General features: G+C 45.4%; 1 long non-coding RNA gene and 1 pseudogene across 2 annotated transcripts in view; both read right to left on the bottom strand.

Annotated features, from left to right (window-relative positions):
- Positions 1–1,690: 1,690 nt before the first annotated feature.
- On the bottom strand, positions 1,691–6,466 carry LOC147457857 (uncharacterized; annotated as a pseudogene).
- Positions 6,467–10,950: 4,484 nt separating this feature from the next.
- LOC147457858 (uncharacterized) overlaps positions 10,951–26,378 on the bottom strand; it is a 78,380-nt gene continuing 62,952 nt past the window's right edge. The window contains exons 2-3 of one of the 2 annotated variants that reach the window (XR_015188011.1): positions 11,526–11,592; positions 10,951–11,396 (exon numbers count right to left, since the gene is read on the bottom strand). This is a non-coding gene — a long non-coding RNA (uncharacterized LOC147457858). The remainder of the gene's footprint in view (positions 11,397–11,525; positions 11,593–26,378) is intronic. The other variant, XR_015188010.1, reaches the window with a different exon arrangement.

The following is a 26,378-nucleotide window of genomic DNA, read 5'->3' on the forward strand; positions in this document are numbered from 1 at the left end:
ATTTTGGCTAGCTACTTTCAAATAGTTGATTAAACTAGTATCATGTGGCAATGCCCTAATTCTAGGATTTCACAAACACTAGTTATTTTATAGCAACCAGGTAGGCCTCGTGAAATTTTCACTTGTTTTACAAAGCTTCTAATTGTTGCAAGCATTCCATCTCACAATGGAAGACAAATGGCTTACCGATGTGGTAAGAGCATCCATCTTATATATGCAAAAGAGGAAATTCACTATATGGCGAACACTGAATAGCCATTCACAAGATTAGCCTAAGGAAAAGAGAATATACAACTCCTTGGTCTATTGCAAGCCTCTCCCACAAGCATGAGCACGAAGCGTATATATAAAGGAGCTCAATCACTCAAGGGAAAACTCAATCACTTAATGGGTGATTCGATTATTCTAGGCTATCATATCTTTATATAATATTGTAAAGTGCTCACATGTGAATGAGAGACTCAACCAAAAGTGAGCGTGTTCGTCTTGGAGAAGGCAGCTTTATTTATACTAGCAGCAACCACTTACATGGGAGTTCATACCACGATGTGTCCAACCACACACCACACCTCCCCCCTTAAGGAGAAAAAGATGGACATCTTTTACAAGTTTCTAATGGGCTTGACACACACAGACTCTTTCAACGCCTCATATGGGGGAAGGTCTTACAACAACTTGGACTCAACTTTGGGACTGAACTAGAGGGCTAGACTCGGCAAGAGAGAGGACAAACATCTTGACATAGGCAATCCCTATGCTAATGGCTACACGAGGAATGACTAACTAAGGGTTGTGCTATAACGACATGAGTGCGATCTTTTTGTGAAGAACGTCTCATCCAAAAGGGGTTTGGTGTGATCATGATGCATGTTTATTCAACAAGAACTATGACCAAAACATAAAGAAAGGTTAAACTCCAAGATTCCAAGATGGCAATGTGCATCTTAACTATGGAAGCAAAAGTATTAGGCACCTCTACAACCGCGTTGCAGTAACTCCTGTTGCTTCAACCAAAAGGGAAAATATATGCATTCTCAATTGAATTACCTTGTGAAAATCAACAATTTCCATGGCAAGTTGCTCATCTCAATGGTTCCAGAAGCAAACAGAAGCACTCAACCTGCTAGACGTGAATTTCGATATGCAAGTCGTAACAGACCTCTAAATCTTTACTCGTTTGAAATAGTTGTTGTTGCGCCTTCTGTTGCCCTCTTTTTGTTGATGTGGAACAATCACAAGGTTCGCCCACAAATATCAGCATAAAGCACCAAATTAGTACCTTGGTAAAGAAAATTTGTTCCATTATTGCCTTGGAACTGCATGCATGGTAGATAGCTTTCCCGGCCTGATTAGATAGCTGTGCAGAAAAGACCTAGTACTATTGCCTTGTTCCACATGCAGCAATGATTGAGCAATAGGAAAAAAAGTAACACGATGAATTGCAGTTAACGTCAACTTGAATCTTGATAAACTCGCTTCGCGGCGAGCTGCAACGCTGGCCAATCTGGTTATGCATGTTGTTTACCGCAAGTGCACAAGCTTGGGCTAGCACTCGGGGTAGATACAGTAATGTGCAAGAAACATGGTGCATCAAAGCAATCTCGAAAATCTAGGAGGAGTGGCATGTTGACTACAGTGGTACCATGGTAGACTTGCATCGACAATTGCAGCAATAACAAATTCGTGAGAGCTAATGGACAGACAAAGATTGGGCAAAGGCAGTAAGGCGGAAGCTCTGGAAATCCATCATCCCTTCAGAAACCAAAAACAAAAAAATCAAGAACCCTTCCTAACTACTCCCCTGCCCGTCAACTCCACCAATGTGAAGTGCTCACATGTGGACATGAGACTCAACCAAATTGAGTGTGTCCTTGGAGAAGTGTTAGAATTAGGGTTGCAGAGAAACGCACACAGCTTGGAGAAGATGAAGAAAGCTCAAGGCACACAATAAAGAGTGTGTTACTTAGTGTGCAATGAAAAGATAGATAGCCCTAGAGTGATGGGCGTATATATAATGCACGGAAAAAAAACCTCCTAAAGAGAAAAAAAATGCGCCGGCGGTCCTAGTGTGTTCACACACATCACTACCACATGTGTATGGTAATAAATCCCCCCTTGAGTGATGCGGTGAACGAGAGCTGGCACATGAGTAAAGGGAAGTGACATGCCCTAAGGACATGATCAATCCACAAAGGGGAGTAAGCCCAAAGCTTTGCAGAAAGCTTCGAGATTCTCACGAGACAATGCCTTTGTGAAAAGATTTGCAAGGTTGTTATGTGCTGTGCCAAGCTGATCTCTCCTGCTGAGAGCCTCTCCCTGACATAGTGATAATGCACCTCAATGTCCTTTCAATGTCCTTTGTGCGAGCATGAAAAACTAGGTTCCTGGCAATTGTCAATGCACTCTGACTGTCAGTGTAGATAGTGTTGGCAGTGTCCTATCCAACACCCAAATCAGCCATAAGGCATCTGAGCCATACACACTCAATCGTAGCTATGAAGACTGCATTGTACTCATCCTCACAACTCGAAGTGGCCACAGTAGGCTGCTTCTTGCTCAACCATGATATACATGAACTGCCAAGCATGAAACAAAAACCACTTGTGAACACTCGTGTGTCAAAACAACCAGCCCAATCTGAGTCCGAAAAAGCATGTAAGTCTGGCGGCAATGATCCCCCCTTGGGATAAAACAAACCAAGATGTAAAGTGCCACTAAGGTAGTGAAAAATCCTCTTGACAGCCTTTCAATGCTTAGACCCTGGGCTATGAATAAATCTGCTGACCTGTGAGACTGCAAACTGAATATCTGGCCTCGTGTTGCATACATAAATGAGGCAGCCAACATCAGTTTGGTAAAGAGTGACATCAGCAGGATCGCGAGCATCATATAGACTCAACTTCAAACATGTTTCCATGGGAGTGGCAATAGGTTTGCAACCCTCAAGTCCAAACTTACATAGCAATGTCCCTATGTAACTTTTCTGACACAAAGCAATACCACCATCACACTGCTTCAATTGTATACCCAAGAAACGATGCAACAGTCCCAAATCTTTCATCTTGAAAGTAGCATTCAAATCAGCTTTAAATTCAGCAATATGTCTCTCATTCTATCTAGTGATCAGCAAATCATCTACATAGAGAACCACAATGAGAAGTACATCACCCTCACGCTTTACATACAATGCGCTTTTTGTTGGACTGTTACGAAAGCTTCGTTTGACCAAATGACTGTCAGCTTTCTCATACCAAGCACGAGGAGATTGTTGCAACCCATACAAAGCCTTCTTACATCTGCACACTTTGTCCTCTTGTCCTTTTATGACAAAACGGCGAGGCTGCATTACATAAACTTCCTCAAATATGTCACCATTCAAGAAAGAAGTAACAATCTCTGATTGATGTACATCCCAACCAAAATGAGCTGCCAATGCACATAGAAAACGCACAGTAGTCATACGACAAGTCGGAGAAAAAGTCCCTTCATAACCTATGCCTTTTTGTTGTGTATAACCCTTTGCAACAAGCCGAGCCTTATGGCGATCGATCTCACCATCCCGCTTGCGTTTCAACTTGTAAACCCACTTCATACCAATGGCCTTTTTGCCATGAGGCAAATCACATAAAGTCCATGTGTCATTTTCTATAAGTGCATCATATTCTGATTGCATGGCAGCCATCCAATTTTCTGAATTATGTGCTTCATCAAAAGACAGAGGCTCCTCAACATCATGTAAGCTAGACACAGCCAAAGCATAACAATCTTATGCATAAGATGCATGGCGAGAGCCTGAACGAGTACGACTAGACAAAGGTGCATCCAATTTACTGTCACGCAAAGTGTGCACTAGCCATTTTGGCATACCTCTAGCCTGCTCATTTTCAGTCCTTTCCTCATCAAGTACATCATATACATCTACATCAGTAATAAGCTGATCTGTAACATTTTCAGAAACCCCCATAGGTTGTACATTTGCCTCATTGGAACTTACATTCGTATTTCCACCACTGAAAAGAGGCAACAAAGTGTCATAAATGTCCTATGAGCTTATATTATTGTCTCTAGTACATGACAGCAAGGGCTGAACAGAATCTTCCACAAACACTACATCCCGTGAAACCAAAATACGTTTTGTTTGCGGATGATACAACCTATAACCTTTGCTTTCAGCACTATAACCAACAAAAATACATTTGACAGCTTTATCATCCAATCTTCTGCGCTGTGTTTGTGGCACCAAAGCATATGTCAAACAGCCAAAAACATGCATGTGCTCAATAGAATGCTTTCTATCATGCCATAATTCATATGGAGTAATAGACTACAAAGCTTTTGTAGGACACATGTTTAGTACATAAGTGGCACACATGATGGCCTCAAGCCAAAAAGAATGCGGTAAAGCTTGACTTTTGACCATACATCGTGCCATTTCCGTAAGTGACATGTTTTTCCTCTCAGCAGCACCATTTTGTTGAGGTGTATAAGGCACTGTACATTGGTTTTTTATGCCACGAGTAGCCAGAAATGCACTAAATTCATGAGACATATACTCCCCCCCTCGATCGGAACGGAGGGTGCCCATAGTACATTTTCGATACATTTTCAGCCATAGCCAGAAATTGTTTGAAGCACATAAAAACTTCGGACTTCGCTTTAAGCGAAAATACCCATGCATTCCTAGAGTAATCATCAATGAAAGTCACGAAGTAAAGGTAATTGCCCAAGGACGGAGTTTGCATGGGCCCACAAACATCACTATGCACAAGCTGCAACCTGCATGTGGCCCTAACTGAACCATCCTTTGGAAACTTAGAATGCTGCATTCTACCCAAGATACAGCTTTCAGAAACATGTTTGACAGGTGCTTCAAGAGGCGGCAAAGAAGCAACCATATCAGATTTCTGCAAACGCAACAAACTGGCAAATGACCAAAACGTGCATGCCAAAGTTTTGCATCTGAAATAGCCCTTGAATTTGCAACTGCATTTGTAAAATTTTGTCCACACTTGTCATACAAAGCGATCTTATACAGCCCACGGCACAAAAGCCCATATGCAACAATTTCATCACCAAAACTGAGATCATGAACTGTACATCTGTCATCCACAAATTTGACTACAAGTCCAAGTCTAGCAAGTGCGGATACAGACAAGAGATTCTTCTTGATCCCAAGTACATAAAGTGCATCAACAAGTGTGAAGGAATTGCCATTTGCAGCAGTAAGTGCAATCTTTCCAACTCCTTGAACCGGATAAGAGGCATTGTTGGCACAAGTGACTGAATTCCCATGAGGGACAGACTTGAGAGAGGTGAACAATTCACGATGTGAGGTAATGTGCTTTGTAGCACCCCTGTCAAAATACTTTACATGTGAATCTGCAGAAACTGACATGCATGCATCATGGGCAACAGGATTGTAAGTGCACTCTGCACTAAAAGCCCATTCTGCATCAACATTAGCAACACAGTCTCCTTTCATAGAAGACTCAACAATGGCTGCATTTATAGTGATACCAGCATTTGTAGTGGAACCACCCTCTTTCTTCTTAGCCTCTTTGGCCTTCAACTTAGGACACGACTTGATCAATTGATCATTAGCTTTACAATAATGGCAACACATTTTCTTTTTGCCCTTATCACTAGAATTTCCAGACGAATTGCTGCCAACAGAAGCATTAGGAACAGAATTTTTTCCACTCCCAGCAAAACCATAAGAAGTGGTTGTATTTCTATTACCACCCTTTCTCTGAGAAGCAATAAAAGCCTGTTCAACTGCACGCTCCCTAGTCCTGTTTTTTCTGGAAAGTGACTCTTGCAACAACAGCAATGTGCATAATGCATCAAACTTGACAACTTCAGGATTTCCTTGGGTCATAAGTCTCCAAGTACTAACAAAAGTCTGGTAAGAATTTGGTCAGGCATCAAGAACAGTCTGCACAAGGGAACTATCTGAAATGACTTCACCTGCAGAAATAAGTTGCTCATTGATATCCTTGACACCAGCAAGGAAAGTGTCCATAGCATCTTCCTCATGCATAATCTTCGATTCCAACTCTTTACGCAGCAAAGAAATTTTAGCCTCATTGCGGTTTGCATAAAGACCTTCTAGAATATCACAAGCCTGTTTGGCAGATTTGGTTGGACGAATGTGAGGAACAATGGTGCGCTTCACAGACAACGCAGTTAATGCATGAGCCTGCGCATCCTTTACATCCCAACGAGCTTGTTCTGTCGTAAGCAAAACAACTCTAATAGCAGCAATCCTTGCAGCAAGACCTACAACATCTTCAACATCGCCTACATCCTCAGAACCAGGACGTACATCAATGCCCTACACAATATTCCAGACGCCCTTTGACACAAGAATATGTTGCGTCATGTAAGCCCACATAGGGTAATTGTCCCCATCCAACCTATCCTCATCAGCAAACATCTTGAACACATCTATGTTGGTGTCAGCCATGGTAAATGTTGCACGTGATGTGAAATTGCCCAAAAAGAGGAGAAACGTAGCGGAAACAACACGTGCTATATAGCACGAAACGTAGAAGACTGTAAGACACCTGTTATGCAAAAAATGGCACTAACAGAAATTCTGCACAAAATGATGAAATAGCATGTGCAGTACTGCCTGTAGTAAAAACGAAGGCCGAAATGAGTCCGAATCAAAAATCTGAGCAGATTGAGCTCTACGAGTTCTCCCGAAGTTTTTATTGACCTGCGAACGCTTGCCAAACCTCACGAAAATCGTAGAAAGTAAGCAGGCGTGTGCTGGGGCAGCTGGCGACTAAGCCCGAGAGGATGAAACGTGCTATGATACCAATTGTTGGAATTAGGGTTGTAGAGAAATGCGCACAGCTTGGAGAAGACGAAGGAAGCTCAAGGCACACAATAGAGAGTGTGTTACTTAGTGTGCAATGGAAAGATAGATAGCCCTAGAGTGCTGGGCGTATATATAATGCACGGGGAAAAAACCTCCTAAAGAGGGAAAAAATGCCCCGGCGGTCCTAGTGTGTTCACAAACATCACTACCACATGTATATGGTAACAAGAAGGCGCCTCTATTTATACTAGCAGCAAGCGGTTAACCACATGGGAGTTCATACCACGGCCTGTCCGACCACACCAGAATATGGCAAGTGGTGTTTATGATAAAAATTCATTTTTTTAAAGAAAGCAACCAAAAAATTAATTGGGCAAGCATTGACTATTGTTATAGCCAAGCTAGTGCGACCATTTGCTACATAAGCATCAAAAATATATAAAAATATCCAAATTGCCAAGAAAGATCTAACGTTTGTTAGATTTGAGACTTTCAAAGTAAACGGATATGATGTCTGGGGCGTATGCCTCCATGGCCTACACATTTGGTTGCCACAAAGGCTTGCTTACGAGTCGTCGATGTAGCTCATGCATAACCAGATTGGCCATGTCAAAACGGCCCATAACCTCATGTTTCATAGCATTTGATATAAGCAAAATCTAAAACCAAACAAAGGAAGCATAGCACTATGTGCCAAAATGTATGTAGGAATATCAAGTAATTTTATTTTTTTTGGTAGAAAATCGCAATTTCTCGTGCGAAGTGTTACAAATCGTTCATGAGCACGACTAGGGTCGCTTGGCCGCTCTCAAACTCATGCTCCGAGAGTCACTGAGGACAAGTACTCAACCACCTTTGGGCAAAGTAATCTTCTAGATACATTAGCCTAGGAAGATAAAGTCGCCTTAAAAGCAAGCGGGGAAAATATGCAATTACAAAAATTGAAGTGCGTGTGTCGGGCTCGTAAGATTTATGGGTTTATGGGGGCAAGCTTCTTGTAGGCGATCGCGATGGTGGACGAGAAGCACCAAACGCAGCGGAGCAGCGTATCGCGCAGTCAAGTCATGTCCATGTCCATGTCTCCCTCACGCCGGCACGGCATTGACTTCCAGCACGAGGAGCGCCTGCGCAGAAGATATGTTCACTTCACTCGCGAGCTTGGCATATCGCTGAGCCTCCCTCAGCGAGTCATCTCCTCCGCCACCATCCTCTGCCACCGCTTCTTCCTGCGACAATCGCACTCCCTGAACGACTCCCTCCTCATTGCCTCTGCCTGCCTCTTTCTTGCCACCAAATCTGAGGACTTCCCTTGCCCCCTCTCCCTCATTGCCTCTGCTTCCGGACGACTCCGCCACATGTACTACGCGAACTTGAGTGCCTCCTCTGCCCCTACCTCTTCACATGCTCACCCTTCCGCACCCTCCCATTATGCATCTTCTCAGGACAAGGAAATCCTACTGCGGACCGAGTTCCACATCCTCAACACCATTGCCTTTGACCTCATCGTCGATCACCCCTACAAGCCACTCCTCGCTTCCCTCGACAAGCTAAAACAGAACCCTCAAATGGAAAAGGAGCTGTTCATGCTCGGAGAACGCAATGCCATGAAAGTACATGCAGGTACACATGCACCTCTGAGTAAGGTCAATAGGAACAATGATAGGGGTGATCACCAGTTTATGGAGAAAGGCCCTGTGAACGCACCATCGGCTTCCAGAAATGTGCCTGTTCTAAACAATCGAGCGCAACACCAAAGCAGATATAGAAGCTCAATTGATCACCGTGTGCTTGGGCAAGCGTCAGCCTCCACCTCCATGAACACTCAACCTAATCGGCCAATCCTGAAACACCGAGAAACCTCAGCCAATCATGCGGATCTCGAAACCCAGCAGCGACCAGTAGAATCCATGCATGTACAACGACAAGATCCGAAGTTTACCCCACCTGTCTCTCTTCAAAATGCTGGCGAAAAGGCCTTACTCCAAGTGGCATGGAATTTTGCAAATGACTCCTTGCTTACCTCTCTCAGTTTGCAATTCAAGCCGCACATCATTGCAGCTGCGGCCCTTTGGCTTGCTGCCAAGTTTCTCGAAGTCAAACTGCCATCTGTAGGAGAGAGGGGTTGGTGGAGAGAGTTGGGTACCACTCCACAGCAGCTTGAGGAGGTAGGGAATCAAATCTTGGAAGTGTGTGTGGCATTAGACACCAATGACAAAACCTCATCGAAGAACATGAATTCCCTGCAACCGTGAATGAACCAGTGGACAAGTGTATTCATGCACCCTTGAAAGGTAGCATTTGCATTAGCCAGACTAAAAGGCATTCTCTTGTTGGCAAAACAACCCCAAGGAGTGATAAAGGTCGTCTTGAAATGATCTTCAATTACTATCAAGATTTTAAAGTACCCATAAAATCCATCCGTGATTAAGTAGCATTCATGACCTGCAACCTGATTGAGGATTTCATCTTGGAAGGGTATTGGATAATGATTCCTTTTTATGGTAGCATTCAAAGGTTTGAAATCAACACATACCATAAATCTTTCATTTGGTCACAATAACTAATGGAGGAGACCCATTCAAACACCTCCACTTGAAAGATAGAATCTGCTTCCTAAAGCTTTGTCACCTCTTCAAAAAGTGCCCTCTCACGAATGACCCTCGATCTCCTAAGTTGTTTACCATTTGGCTTGACACCTCTTTTAGGTTGATTATATGCTCGACTCCTTTTGCACCTTGTAGCTCTATGTATTCACTGGAAAATAGACAAAAGACCTCATTATGTTCATGTTTGTACCTATACCCCACAACATGACTCGAGTTGATCCATGGTCTGTTGCTGTTCATGTAAAGTTCCAAAGAGTAATGTAGATTCAGATCTAGTTTCGCAAATGCTTACAGGTGTGAGTATGGAAGCAGTATGATTCAGATGGTCTGTCACTGTTCATGTAAAGTTCCAAAGAGTAATGTAGATTCAGATCTAGTTTCGCAAATGCTTACAGGTGTGAGAGTATGGAAGCAGTATGATTCAGATGGTCTGTCACTGTTCATGTAAAGTTCCAAAGAGTAATGTAGATTCAGATCTAGTTTCACAAATGCTTACAGGTGTGAGAGTATGGAAGCAGTATGATTCAGATCATCGAGAAATTCCGCATACCATACCATATCGGATCAAAATGCTACATGTGGCAACTGTAATATTTGGAGTGCGAAAACTGGATAGCCACTGCTCAAAAAGCTTGCAAACATCACTTTGGCTTTTGTCCAACGTTTAAACGCAGACCTTTTACTGATTAGTCTTGCAGATTAAGCATGGTGCGATCATTCAATATCATGCGAGCATGTAACTATGTTGAATTTAGCATACAAGTATGGAACCACTATGGAATCAAAGTAAGCAGGACGTACCAATTTTCATGTAATGCAGTCTTTTGTCTGGGCTGACGGTGTGATCAACCTGAGGTTTACTTTGAATACTTTGTTTTTAAAGTGAAATATTTCAGCCTAGCATTTGAAGAGACCATAGATCATGGCAGGATACCAAAACCTTTGTACTTGTAAGTTGCGAGGTCATTCGTGCCTTTAGCTGTCCTGCGTGACAATCACATTGTTGTGGTCTCTGATCACGATTTTTATGGTTAATGGGCGAGTTTGAGCTCTTTCTCCAGAGAAAACATGTTTCAAATTCTGGACTAGTAGATTTCACAAACATGAGCTAATACTAAGACATCTTCTGTATATCGCAAGTCTTTGCAGGCTCAATTTCTATTGAGGAATGCATCAATAAATCGCATTGAGGGAATAATCAGTCATACTTTGTTCCTTTCCGTTCTTATGATCCTATGATGAACATACGGAGTCACCCATATCAAACTCGCGTGTTATTCGAAAGCTCTCGATCCTTTTGCCTGCGTTCATTACCTTGTTAAGCTTAGCAACTAAGAGAGTACACATCCAAATCAACAAACCAGTGAGCCAAAGAGCTACATGAATCGTGAAGTTGGCCCATGGAGGTTGAGTTTCCATGGGCGTCTTTCTTTGACATCGTACGGTTTAGATAAGCTAATTCTTGATCATTTGGATTATTAATTGGATTTTTCAAAGGAAACACATAAAACTTTGAGATGGAAGACCTCATTTCTGTCTATTCAGTCAAAGGATCTTTGTTGAACTTGTCATTGGCACTGTTCAAGCCCTGGTTTATTTTTCAGTACCATTTCTTTGGAGTAGCACGTTCTAGACAAAAAAAAGGAATATACAGAGCCTCCAAAAGCAGGATAGCCTTTCTGAGCTTTGAATTATCGCATGCACGAATATGTTTAAGCATGCTATTAGTTGGGCATTTACACAGTCGTTCTTGCCTTTTGTCATTCTAATTGAAAGCCATTGAGCCTTAAGTAGCTGCCAAAATTTGCACCACCTAGGAATGCCAAGGTTAAACCAGTCAAAATGGACCACAACACAGCTTACAAGCGAATGCTAGTATGACAATTTAGCAGTCTAGGTGAGAGCAAGAAAACTCTCTTCTGTATTCGGGTGCTGGGTACACTTCCTGCCAAGATTTGCACCACCTAAGAATGTCAAGGTTAAACCAGTAAAAATGGACCACAACACAGCTTACAAGCAAATGCTAGTATGACTATTTAGCAGTCTAGGTGAAAGCAAGAAAACTCTCTTCTGTATTTGGATGCTGGGTACACCTTTGGAAGTTTTTAACTCTCGTCGCCAGCTAGAAATCCATGGTTCAGCTGCAGACTTGAGTGAACCCTGTAAGAATCAATAAACCTCCTATAGATCAGTGGTCAAAATATGAATGTGATACCTATCAAAGTAAATAGTAAACCCATGATGCCCGCACACACACAAGAAGTAACACAAGGACACTCACGTGTTAGAATTTATTCGATTGATCATTAATCATTTCAGTGATGAGAAACTGCTCCCAACCACACAAATTGGGTGAATATTTTGAAACGAATTCATGCCAAACAACTACACGTGTTGTAAAGTTCATTCTATTGCATATATATGGAACAAGATCTACCCAAGAGAGGAATTCTACACAAGAACAGAATCACTTCGCCTATTTGCATCCATGAGTGTATGTATATTATGTATCTTAGTCACAATCGTGACAATGGTAGTCATGGGGGGCTGATCGCCCCCTCTTCCACCACATCTAGCGTCTCTCTCTCTCTCTCTCTCTCTCTCTCTCTCTCTCTCTCTCTCTCTCTCTCTCTCTCTCTATATATGGCACAGGCAGCCCGAGATCGCACCACACGAGCGTATGCAGCTCTAGCCATGCTTGAGAGGGGATGCCATCAGACACATTTCCAGGAGCCCCGCACGAAGAGCTGGCTATTTGACACTTTGGTGACACTAGCTCTTCTATACGCTGCCCCAGTGTGGACCCCAGGATTATCAGAGCACGCTTGGAGCAGACTCGAGAGGCCACAGATATTGCTGCTTTCCCGTATGATCCGGAGCAAGCCATCAGTCCCACATGATATTGTGAGAGCAGAGTTCGGTGCCCCACCCATGGTAGTGGAGGCGCTATTTCAGACAGTGGGATACCTCCACAGGCTACGAGACATGAGGGCAGATAGACTACCTCGCCTTGCTCTTGAGGCCTCCCGCGGGCTAGCAGACTCTGGGGATGAGAGATCATGGACGCGAGTGTGACTAGATGGCTTCAGACATACGGCTACTCTATGGACAGATTGCCTCCCTCACAGTATGATCTAGATGCACCACGCCAGGCCCTCTCACACACTGAGAGGAACACAGTTTTGTCAGATATGAGCTCATACAAAGGCATGTAGAGCAGACTTGGCTCACACCTTCGCGGCCATTGGCCATGAAGATGGCATATTACAGAGATCATTTCCTTATGCTCATAGAGGACAGGTTCATACAGAGGCCCCACTGCATGGATATATATCTACCACATGGCATGAGGGTAGCCATCGGACAGCTCAGAGTATCATCTCACCACCTTGAGATTGAGAGCGGCAGAGCAGCACGGGTCCCACGCGAGGCCAGGATATGCAGATTATGCAGGCAGAAGGTAGAGTGTGAGAGCCACTTCTTATGCAGATGCCCTCACTATGCGGAGATCAGATCACGGTACCCCACTCTATTTGACAGGCCAGAGGTCTCATTACAGACAGTGATGACATCATTAGATCAAAGACTACTTGGGAGACTCTTGGTGGAGATGCACCAGCATAGAGAGAGAGCCCTCCAGATGGGGGAAGATGGAGGATCGGACAGACAGACACACCTTACAAACTACTTCGAGGCTAGAGTACCCATGCAGCCACAGCCATCCACACATCAGGCGATGACTTTGATACGAGATGAGGATGCCAGAGCTAGGCGGAGACCACGACTACCAGGATATCCTCTCAGAGACACAGACAAGAGGTCCAGGCCATCAGGGATCGACATACAGCATATATTCAGAGGAGGGCAGAGCAGACACTAGACATGGCGGGCATAGCCAGAGTCCTCACATCAGGCTCACGGATGTACCAGATACTACACCCTGCCATCACTACTGGATGGAGCTGATGTACCACACCACCCCCCTCCCTCCTCCCCTCACTCTCACTACACAAATACATGCCTCTTTATGTACACCGGATGTTTTGTTATTACACGGTCGCCCCTACATCTGCACACCGGATGCTTTGTTATTACCTGGTCACTTACCACACTACACTTTGTACACCGGATGCCATTATTACCCGGTCATTTTGCACATACTAGATATCCAGAGAATATTCACATTTTTGTACATGGATCTGTCTCATAGGCCAGTTTTCTTTGGCATTTTGAAGACGTAAATAAAATCTCTCTCTCTCTCTCTCTCTCTCTCTCTCTCTCTCTCTCTCTCTCTCTCTCTCTCTCTCTCTCTCTCTCTCTCTCTCTTCCGTACACGCGCACTCTCACATAGTAGCTTAGGCATCACAAGGTGTTCCCATTATATGGACCTCCAGCAAATGCTCAAGTCCCATAATCATACCCATAGTTTTTTCATAGGTCAACCATGCGTCTCACTCGGACGGGTATGGAAGCCCGATATAAGCCTAATTCAGACCCCCCGAAGATTCCATACGTGGAATACCATACGGCACTAAGAAATTAGTATATATGTATATATATATATATATATATATATATATATATATATATATATGTATATATATATATATATATATCATAACAAATAGCAATTAAATTTAAAACACTAGAGTCTAGAGAGCAGCCCAAAGCCACATAATGCATTAAAACATCATAGAAAATGTAGAATCTAGCTAAATCAAGGAGTCGGGAGTCGAGAAACAGATCAAGATCTCTGATCAATAGATACATCATACTAGAGGCTAGAGCAAAGCAGGAGATGGCAAAATATGGAGCCTCCAAAACCAACAAGACTGTATACTGAGTACTCCAAATGACAAAACATAGGAGTCCAGCCGCTCGATGCTAAATAGTGAATCCAAAACACGAGTAGAGCTAAGAGGAGTCAGGACCGAGGCTAGAGCAAAATGCAATCAGCTCTAACTCTCATCGCAGGCCACCTCATCATCATCATCATCCTCATCATCACCCTCATCATCCTCATCCTCATCCTCATCCCAAGCAGTGTGACATGAAACGTTTCGGGGTTTCGTGCATTTCGGGGTTTCGAGGTTTCTGAAACGTTTCGTTTCGGAGCTCAAAGAAGCGAAACACAGGTTTCGTTTTATATGTATGTTCGTATAATTATACATTGAATATAGATACAAATTCATCTGTAAAGACATGAAATACCAAAATGTCAATGTGAGACTCGAGTCATGAGTGAACAAGGTAAGTCGGCAACGAGCTGCAACAATGTGGAGGTAAAGATGAGGGGGCCATGCTGACGTGTAAGGATCACAGAGAGAGAGAGAGAGAGAGAGAGAGAGAGAGAGAGAGAGAGAGATTATTCGATGTGCATGAGGGCCTTTGTGCATAGCTTAAAAAATCCCGAAACGGGTGGTTTGAGGTTAACTGGTCAAAAGGGGGCAAAAAGGAAAAAATCAACTCGTTTCGTCGAAATGTTTCGGTCGTTTAGCCGTTTCGGGGTTTCAGAGGGCTAAAACGGGTTTTTATGTCACTATGATCCCAAGCCTCATCCTCAGCAACGGAGCATGAAGTTCCAATATCACTGGGCATGCTAATGACTCCATAACATCATTAGTGCTCTGTGCAATAGCCTCCTGAATTTCCTGCAACTCAAGCAAGCGCTCCTCATCCTTCTCTTTGTTAAGCATCTCTAATGTCACCTCCATTCTCTCATAGCCGCGCTCTTTGATCTTGCATAAGAGCCTCAAGTTGGTGTATATGTAGACAAGCTTCTCCGTATGAGCAGGAAGTAGCCTATTTCTTCTCTTGGTGCGAATGAGAGAGAAGATGCTCCAATTTCTCTCACATGGAGAGGCACATGTCCCTTGAGAAAGCACCTTTAAGTGCAAGAGTCTACAATGTGGACGTGCAAGTCCCAAAAGTCTCCCACCATTTTACACCCTCTTGCATTCTCTTTGGATCCTTTGCAATAGGATGAGCAAATGACTTTCTTTCAGTGAGGAAAGTGTCCAACTCATCCATGAGGGTACCTTGCATGGTCAAATCACCCTTGGTACACCTGTCCAAAAATGTCATCCACCCGTCATGAACCTCACTATCATTGAATTGCACTCTTCCTCGCCATAAAGGATGCAACAAGTATCCCACAGCATGCAATGGTGTGTGCATCATATTCCATCTATCAACGCATAGGTCCTTGATCTCTTGCATCCTTGTCGAATCAATACCTTGCATGTTTTGAATTTGCTCAACCATGCGATCCGTAAGCTCCTACACAAGCCCCATGGTGGCTCCTTCCCTATCAACCAAACGAAGGTCTATACCTTGCACTTTCCTTTAAGGGTGAATCTGGGCTTATCCTGGATTTATCTAGATATATATATCTTCAAGATGGGAGCACAAATCTTCAAAATCAACTTGGCCTCTTGCCAAAAGGATGCATTAAACACAATGTCCGAGACCACCAGTGTGACATAAAAACGCGTTTCATGCAGATGAAACCCCGAAACCCCGAAACCTATGAAACGTTTTGCCGAAACGCATGAAACGGACAGGCATTTTTTATGAAACGTTTAAAATTGGGGCTTTTTTTCCAGAAACTTTGTTCAATAGAAGTACTTTGCTAAATGAATCAATGATGCATCAGTTATGATTCATGAAACTAGTGGGTGTGTTTTAACTTTCATCAATACTAACATCTCTTTGATCGTGCTCGCTTGAAGTCGCTTCCAAGCAATGAGCACGTCTCTCTCTCTCTCTCTCTCTCTCTCTCTCTCTCTCTCTCTCTCTCTCTCTCTCTCTCTCTCTCTCTCTCTCTCTCTCTCTCTTTTTGGAAAAATCAGAGCTATATATTACTGAGTACAATATGATCCCCAACGGATGTCAAAATAGCCTGTCAAGTGGGGTGTACAAGCTGAATGTAAGGGTGAGAGCCACTATAGTGACAACTCGGCTAGTACAATCTCATGGTGGTCTGTGTGATGAGTGGAGTAGAAACCACCGAGGGGGGGCATAATGCCATATAATCTGACCACCTGTAAGTGTGAAAAAGAGTGGAGCTCGGGCCCAACGCCGAAGAAAGGCAAATCGTCGAGCCTCGGCTGCTCTAGATGTACATGAGGAAGAATCCCACTGCCAAATCAGGGTGTGAATGATGTCCAACCAAATGGCAATAAGGATATCCTGAAGGAGCTGTGGAGCCGCACTCAGAATGTGAAGACAACGAGCTCTCCAAATATTCCATAGTGTAATGCTAGTGATGACTGAAAAAACTTCATCGCGTGTCTGAGGATCCCCCTGCCATGCAATCTGTGGTAACATAGCCAAAGTTCCTCGCCAATAACCAGTCGAGGTAAGCATAAGAGCTGGATCTGTGTCTGAGCCCTCATAGAAAAGATGCGGTCCGGGCAACCATGAGACAGAGCCCCAAGTGAGAAATCCATCCTGAACACCTGCTCTGCTAAGTAAAAAGCAAACTGGTAGCCACACTGTATGAGAAGAGGAGCATGACCAAAGACAGTGGGCCGGTGACTCATGTAGTCGCGAAGGACATCGAGATCATGACCCATAGTAGCTAGCCAAGTCCCAACTGGAAGTCCTGCATGTGCAATCATCCACATGAAAAAAGAAATACGACGAGCCGCATGTAAATCCCAGATGGCTGACCAAAACTGTTGTAGATAGGCATGGGAGAGACCTGAATGTAACCAGAAACGCATACGAGTGGGCTGCTCTGGGTGCTGTCTCATCAATGCTAATCTTCCAATTCTGACAGTGTACTCAAAAAATGATACATGTGCATCAGTGGAGTTAAGAGTGAGGCCAATGCCACTCTCCTGGGTCCCAATAAAGCTGAGATAAGGCACGACCCTCCCACACCCAAAGCCTCCAAAGGGCGGCATCAACGGATGCGAAACGGAGGTCAACACAACGACGCTTTCCGCGAGAGCCAACTACTCGTATGGCCTCCCATCGAGCGCCGGTGTAGACAAGGTGCGGAGAGGTGGGAGCAAATGTCAATCTAGCATGAATCCCCTGAGAGGAGTCTGAATCAACTGTGAACAGCATGGCGTCTAAACAAACTAATAACAGAGTGCTCTGAGCAAAGAGACCTTCCCAACCACTATGTGGAGGCATCTGAACCGTGCCTCGCATGACTGCGTCCCACTGTGAAGGAATGGCGGAGTCAATCTCAAGAAGTCTGTCTGTCACCCCGCGACCAATGTCATAATGTTCTGCTACAAAATCTGCATCCAGCATACGCGTCTCATGAAACAACCGCACAGAGGCAGCAGGGCCAGTGTCCCAAGCAGCCCAATCAATGTGAGTCCTCTCTCCAAGCTAACGGAGTGGGTTAACCGAAGAATCAAGAATTGCATCATTCCAAATGAGAGGCTGACGCTCAATCTCCTCATGACATGAGGGAAGTGAGCGTATGAGAGCTCGTCTCATGGAAACCCAAATCTAAAGGAGTGATCGGATGAAGGGTAAGAGAGTGCTGGTGGACAAGGGGGCATCCGTAAAGAGGAAACGATACCTTGTACGCCAAGTATGACCATCTCTAGTGCCGAGGCGTGGAGTTGCTGTGCAAATAGCGGCCTGAAGAAGCATCTTCCAAGGTTCTTGGCCGTGAAAAAGACCCCGAACAATAAGCTTAGTAAGAAGGGCGCGACTCTGTAATTCTGGATCAATAATGCCAAGGCCGTCCTCTGACCGAGTTCGAACAATCGTGGACCAACGAACCCGAGCACGAGTATCAGTAGTCCCATCTGTGCCACTCCATAAAAAGTTCCGCAATAGTCTGCGGAGCTGAGCTATCACTCTTGAATGTAGCATCCAACAAGAGGCCGTATACCATACTCTAGCCAGAATGACCTGGTTGACGACCAATGCATGGCCAGCCAACGACAGATGACGTGAAGACCAATGACATAGCTTCCTGCGAATAGACTGTAGAACGGGTGCAAACTGCTGCTGTGAGGAAACATCAAATCCAACCTGAAAGCCCGGATATCTGCATGTCTGACCCGGCTGCAGCCATGTGAAACCATCAGCTACCCCCCGAGTAGGTATGTCATCACTGCCAACTAGTAACCCATAGGATTTATGCCGGTTAATACGTGCACCACTGGCAATGCAAAAAACCGTCAAGGCCTCCCGCATGGCATCAAGAGCTGGTAGCAAATAGTGCAGCATCAGCATAGTGTCATCAACGAACTCCTGATCAATAAGGTCCGGAGCTGAAGGTACTGGCATGGTCAAGCCACGAAATGCATGACTCTGAGCACGAAGAAAATCTGACATAGTCTCTCCAACAAACAGATACAGATATGCTGCTAAAGGACATCCCTGTCGGACAGATCGAGAGAGCTCAAAACTGCGACTGACACGACCACCAATAGTAATAGCACTGCTGGCAGTCCTGAAAAGAGCGGAAATGCCTGCGATCCATTGCGAGGGGAAACCCATCCTAGCTAATGATCCTTCGAGAAAGTCCCACTCAACACGGTCGTATGCTTTCTCAAAGTCAAGAATGAAAAAAGCGAGAGGTTCAGAAGATGATCTGGCCCACTCTACTGCCTCATAAAAAGTGAAGATATTATCCAGTATGCATCGATCATGACAAAGCCTGTCTGACAAGTATGAATAATATCTGGTAAGAACGGTCGCAAGCGATGACTGATCAGTAACGCTAATATCTTATAGACCGAAGGGAGTAGGGTAATAGATCTCCACTGGCGGAGTTGAGTTGTGTTACCCCCTTTCGGAATAAGAGATATGAGACCTGAGCAAAGATCCGGATGCATATATCCTGATGCAAAGATGTCCTAACAACCGCGAAGCAGTGGTATATGCAATACATCCCAATAAGTCAAAAAGAAAGCTCTAGTGAGGCCATCCTCTCCTGGGCAGGAGGATGGATCTAGACTCTCGATAGCAGCATGAAGCTCTGCAAGTGTGAAGGGTGCCAACAAGATCTCGGCCATAGTTTCTGTACAACGGCGTCGAGTGTGATGCCAGATCTGCTCACGGGCAAGTAAAACCTCAGTAGTGCATACATCAGCAGTGAACAATGCCTCAAAATAATCTGCAGACATATCGAGAATAACATCAAGATGCATATGAAGTGTCCCCTAAGCATCGCACAAAGTCCGAAGGGTGGTGCCAGGAGGGCGCTCTTTATGCGCAGCGAAAGGCTTTATTCATTCGATCAACTTTAGCTATCCAATGAGATACTTAAGCATGATGAGTGAACTCAGACCTAGCCTCCTGTACGCGACGAATTTCCTCTGTGAGCTCTGTCTGTCTAGCAGCGAGATAAGCATCCTGAGGCCACTCCTCAAGCAAGCGCTATGTGGAACCAAGAGGAATGTGAAGATCAGACTCACGTACTCTCAACTGTCGATGAATAATAGCAGTCTGATCGCGGCAGTAAATACTAGACTGAGTAATGCAATGAGCAAGGAACTCTCCAGGGGGACCACAATAAGAAGCACCAGTGGACCATAAGTCGCGAATCTGTTGCTGCAAAACTTCAGTGGTGAGAACACTGTCAGGGATACGGCAGCCCCGTCTCTGTGCAGAGGATCTAGTGAAGGAGATAAACAATGAGATGGGTAAGTGATCTGAGAGGTTGGTCCCTCTCCAAATAGTAGTAAATCCACCTAGAGCTACTGCCCAAGGGCCAATGTAAAAACAATCAAGTCGCTCTAATAATCTCTCCTGCTGTCTCTGAAACCCCCACGAGTAATGAAGTGTAGCAGGGTGATGAGCAAAAGAGGGTATGTACCATGCATCAACACCTTGAATAGCTAGAAGAAATCGATCCCAATCTGACTACTCATCGGGAGAGATGGATGATAGAACAGGAGGAGTGATGGATCGCCAATCAGAGTCGCTTTCGACATTGTTGAAGTCGCCTCCTACAACCCAAGAGTCTACAGCAGGTAGAACAGTAGCCAAAGAGGCCCAAAAAATAGCCCTCTCCCGAGAAGTAGTGGGTGCGTAGACTGACATAAAACCAATGATAGAGTCTTGAATCCGAAGAGACACATAGATTGCTCTGCCAGCGACAAGGATGCCATGCTGCTAAACTGAGGCCAAGTAACGTGGCCCCACTGAAATGCATACACCGCAACTCTGTCCATGAATGCCTAGAGCAGGCTCCCAAAAAGTGTGGGCGTCGGAGGGCATGAGATTACCAAAGGGAGTGGCAATCTTATGCTCCTGTACTAGTAATATATCCACAATGCCTACTACATGAGCGTGCAAATCTCTGCGAAGTAAAAGCTTGCGTGAACCTCTTACTCGAGAAGTTTGTAAACCATTAGCATTCCAAGAAACTACATGTAAATCCATAGTCTACATGAAAGAATTGGTAAAGCATCTGACTAACTGCGCATCTTCTTGGAGGCAGTTGGACCATCCAAGGGGTGTGTTTCGGGCAGTAGGAAAGCAACCCGCAAGCCTTCTCTAAAATATGGCGTCTCATTGCACCAACTACGGACCTCAGCTTGTTTACATTGCATTACTGATGCTGCAGCTTTGACACCCCAAATGCGCATAGACATAGGAAGCACCACATCTGAGGATACATGAATGACCATAGGCAATGAATAGCAAGCATAAACATCACTCCATTCCATAGCACCAATACAGGAGGGGAAGTGTGGAGACAGTACATCCGGAGCGGAAGTAGACAACCATGAATGAAGCTGAGCCATAGATTGGGCATGCACAAAATGTAGAACCTGATCCTCAGACCATTCCTGAGCTGCGTGGAATGGAAGGAAAAAGGAATGGGTGGGTTGAGAGCGACTGCCTATTAAAGAGGAAACACAACCTGGCTTGTGATGCATAAGGTAGAGCTGTACCCCGCAGTGGTCCTTCTGAGTCACCACACATTTCAGCCCGATGAGTGCCCCAGGAAAGAGGACAGGAGCTGAGAAAACTGCGTGGGACGTAAGTATGAGCGGCTGAAGGAGGGGGAGGACCAGAAGGTGGAGGGGGGGGAGCAAGGGCGAGAGGGGGAGGAGGAAAAGGGAGAGGTAATAGCGGGGAAAGATCCATCTGCATGGGAATAGGGATCTCGGGAAGAGAAGGAGCGGGCGGGTGAACGGCAAGAGAAGGAGGAGCTGGTAGTAGAGGTAAGTGATCCTGTGCTGAAGAGGAAGAATGGTGAGGAGAAGCAGGGGGTAATGGGGTGGTGGAAACTTGAGAGGGAGCAGGAGAGGTAACAGTGGGGGCTGCATGCGGTGAAGGTTGCTGACGAGGACAGAATGAATGGTTACGACCCACTGTCTGCCATGCATTCTCAGTAGGAACTGAAGCAGAGGGAGGGACATGGGGGGTCGAAGCTCGAGGAGCACCTGCAGGCTGGCGAGGTGCTCGAGTAGTAGTAGGAGGAATCGGTTGTTGACGCTGACCACGTGACTGAGCATGAGTGCCAGGAGCTGGCTGTTGTTGTCGCCGATGGCGGGGCAAAGTGGGGCAATCTCGTGCCAAGTGTCCCATCTCGTGACAACGTAAGCACTGCCCTGGGCGACCAGTGACTACCATTCGGCAAGAGTAGTCTCGATCGCGCACAGCCAAAGTAACTGTATCTGGTAATGAAGTATCCCCAAACACCAGGCCCTGGATGCGAGGTGGACCAGAGGAAAAGATGCAAGATCCTGGAACTACTGTGCCAAAATGAGCAGCAATCATCTGAAGGAGATGCTCATCAATAAAATGGAGAGGCATATCCGAGAAGAAGAGCGTCAGAGGGAATCTCGGAATAAGGTGTCGACTGTCAAACTCCTCAGTAGTAAACTCGGGATACCACCTCGTCAAGTATATCATCCTACAATCAGAGAGTATCGGAGACCGAGCAGTGGCGGGATCTGAAAGACGTACCATGAATATGCCTCTGCCAAGAAGCGTAAGCTCCGAGACCCGTCCCTGAGTAGTGCCCAATGCAGTCTGACACCAATCACGTATGGAAGAGCGAGGTGGAGACTGTCCAATCATCCGACCAACCAAGGCATGCTGTGCCAAGTGTTGTATTTTGGAGTCAATGCGTGTCAACAGGTCACCAGTACAGTCCACGCGACAGGCAAGTGGTGATGGAGCGCCGTGCGTAGCACTCGAGACCGGCAAAGCCGCCATGAAGAATAGGCTAGACTGACGAACGGGAAAAAGGGAAACCCGTTAGGAATCTTGGACGTTTTCTCTCTCTCTCGCTTTCTTTCTTTCTCTCTTTCTCTTGTAGGTGGTAGTCAAGGTTTGATGCTGAGGCAGGTATGGTGTAGGGGAGTAGGGTTTCTGGGAATTAGGTTATCGAGATTAGGGTTTGCAGCGGATTTAGGGTTAGCAGAGGTAATTAGGATTTGCGGGAATTAGGGCGCGCAGCAGGCAGCAACAAGTTTCGCGCGCAGCAGGCAGCAGGGCGCGCGACAGGGGGGCTGATGTTGCAGCGGCTTCGCACAGGCAGCAGGGTTAGGGTTCGCGCAGTAGCAGCAGGTTTCGCCGCGCGCAGCCTCAGTGAAGTTACGAACGCAGGCAGCAGGGTTAGGGGTCGGTGCGCAGGCAGCAGGGTTAGGGTTCGAGACGCAGGCACAGAGTTCACGCAGGGGCAGGGTTCGTGCTCCTCTCTCTCTCTCTCTCTCTCCTCTCTCGTGGATATTAAAGTCTAGAGTCATGTGTGCTACATTGTATACATATTTTATTAATATATAATTTAATGTCGTTTATGACACCTGTTTCATGTTTTTGACGCTATGAAACGAAACGTTTCAAAACCTCGAAACCCCGAAACGACCGAAACCACGAAACGTTTCATGTCCCACTATGGCCTTTGTAGTCCTCGATGCCTTCATTTTCACAAATTTTGCATCAATCATAAGCCTAGGCACACCTTGAATACATCTCTCATCCACAAGACTAGCCAACATGATGAAGTAGTAGGCAAATCGAGTGGCCAATGGCTTCAACAATTCATTCTTGCTAAGCATTCGAAACAATGCCAAGATAGTGGACTTCCTTGTGACAAATGTGACAACCTTTGTTGCATCTCCAAGAATTTTTGCAACTAAGGGAGCTTCCCAATATCCTCAAACAAGAGGTCCAAGCAATGGCATGCACACCTCGTGAAAAAAATGTGTTTCCATTCCTCTTCCACCATTTGCCCGGCGCCCCAACACAATTAGTTGCATTGTCCATGCACACCTGCACAACATTGGAGGGTCCTACCCCAATAATCACATCCTTAAGCTGCTTGAAAATAAATTCTGATGTCTTTGTCTCCCCAGATGTGTCCACAGATTTCAAAAACACAGAAGGGCATGCAAGAAAGTTAATGATAGACCTGCGTCTAGTGTCAGACCATCCATCACATACAATTGTGCATCCATGTTTCTTCCATTTCTCGCGCACACCCATGATCTCATGACCAATGCATTTGACCTCATCATTTAACTCTGTGGTGCACATAAGATGGACCAACTTGTCCAATTGCCTTGACCATTTCCAAAAAGAAAGGACTCCGCACTTTTCATTCGAGAATGTCCTCTGCATAAAAAACCTTGCGCAAGGCTTGATTTGCTTGCTTGCGTACTTGCAAGCTAAATGCACTTGCCAAAGGCCCTTGTGCAACCTTCCTCTTCTTGCTTGAGGACCCCACATTTGATTTGGAAGCCGAAGTCCCAGTGGCACTTACATGTGCACTCCCTGATGCATGTGTACTCATTGAACCTGAGGCACCTCCTTGAGATAGAGAGGCATTACCTCCCAAACCATCCACCAAGGCATCTACATATGCATTTGGGTCCTTCCCATCATTCTTTACATCTACATGCAATCTTGTGACCACCTCTTTGACGTCCTCTGGCACACTATCATATGGGCCCACACCATGGCCAAAGATGGACAATAAATGTGCACAAATACGAGAGGGACCTCCGTCCCAAGTATGCCCACAATACTTGCATTTGCATGTAAATTTCCCTTTGTTTTGAGGCTTCAATTGTTCTACATACTGCCATTCGGGACGCTTCACTCGGCCCATCTGGATTCTGCACAGTGCAAAGTTTAAACTTCAAAGTTCAAACCTTGACAAAGTGGAGGCCTCAGGAGCAGCCCACTGGTAAAAGGAGAGCGTAGGTGAAGATGAGAACCGCGGGAGAGAGTGTGTGGGTAAGGCTAACGGGCTCAAGCCCACGATCAACCAATAGGGTCACGGCTGTGCAGAAAGTGCAGCACGGCAGACTCCAGAAGACACGCGCAGAGGAGTTTACGGGCATTGTGACCTTTGGGGGAAAAAAATGCAACATCGTCAAATGGGCCCGGCCCACGTCCAAAAACCCCAATCAAACGCCAATCTCACGCGGGCGCGCCCGGAAGTATTGGTTGCCCAATCAAACGTGTCTGAAAAAAACTATGAACATACCCGATGACCCAGAAATGGGGGGCTCCGTGGAAACACATCAGCCATAAACTGAAAATTATAGCCACGCAAACCTACCGGGTGGGCAATTACATGGCTCGTACTATTGGAAAAGGTAGGTCTACCTCGAATACAGCTGGATACACCCAAAAAAAAACTGTCTAACGGTCTCTCTATAACCTTTTTTTGGGAGATACTGGAGGCACCACCGGACAGAAGATGAAACTCTTAACAGTTCATGCACGAAGCCAAAAATTACTAGAAAAAGTGGAGGTGAGAATAGAAGGGGCGACCATGCCAAGGAGGAACCTTGCGCTTGGATGGTTGCGACTCTTCGCCCAAAAGACACGCCTATTCGCCAAAAGCCACACTCCTTTGACGACTAGTCACACCTCTTCGCTCTACGGGTGCGACTCTTTGCCGAAAGGATGTGTCTTTATGTCTAAAGTCATGTCTCTTCACCATGAGACATGCCTTTTCACTAGTGACTCTTCACTTCCTATAAAAGAAACCCTTTGTACTCGGTTTTTATTCATATAATCAAACACAGTCTCTTGAGTCTCTTGTCAGAGTTATCTTTCTAGTTCAAGTCTTATGCAGAAATATAATAAACACATATGAAGTAATATGCAGTTCTTCACAGTGGCATCAGAGCAAAAACAATTCCCAGGACCCGAAGGTTGTGAGCCTCTCACCCTCGCCGCTACACTCTACCCATTTCCCGGAGTTGTATGGAAGCAGAAGAAAGGTGATACACGCACATATACGTGAGCATGAGGTAACAATTATTTTTCTATTTCACTTATATAAATAAAGAACAGAACACAGATGTGTGTCGGCTACGTACCCGGTGCAATTGTGAACCCGTCTGTTGGTGCCTCTTTGTGCGCCCTTCCATCAAAGTGTGCCCCTTCGCACCCGTGTGCTTGCACCCCTTCATGTGAGAGGTTACTGACCTGGCTGGCAGCCTCCCTTGCTCGCACCCTCTCCTCAAGAAGACGTGTCCCTTAGCACACCCGTTCGCCGGTGCTCGTAGCCATGCCCCTTGGTGCTGAACCGCTGGGCTGGCTGCCTCTTGTGACCTTTCGCTGGCATGCCTCTTCGCTAACCTTTATCATACATAAAACCTCGACAACGTGCAATGTCTAAAACCAGCAGCGCAAGCCTTTTACGTACAACTCCAACAGCGAATACTTTTAAAAAAACTCAGCCCAAAGGTTTTCATTTAAAGTGGCTAGCCAGCCCCAATTTTTTAAAACCCATGTGGACGCATCTTTTAAGTGACCACCTCTAAACTTACCCAATGTGAACTCACTAAGAGTTATATTCAAAGAAAATGGGACAACAATGTGGCTTTTTCCTTGTGGGCAACCGTATTACTCGTGTGTTCTCTTCCCGCATAGCCCTTGCCACTGGCTCCTTGCACATGTGGGGCTCCCCTCTACCATGGACAAGGACTTCGACATTCCGGTACCCTATCTCTTGTACATAGATAAAGTTCCCGCAAGCAAACTGC

This window comes from Adiantum capillus-veneris, chromosome 5, assembly GCF_014529385.1.
Source record: "Adiantum capillus-veneris isolate H3 chromosome 5, ASM1452938v2, whole genome shotgun sequence".
NCBI lineage: Eukaryota > Viridiplantae > Streptophyta > Polypodiopsida > Polypodiales > Pteridaceae > Adiantum > Adiantum capillus-veneris.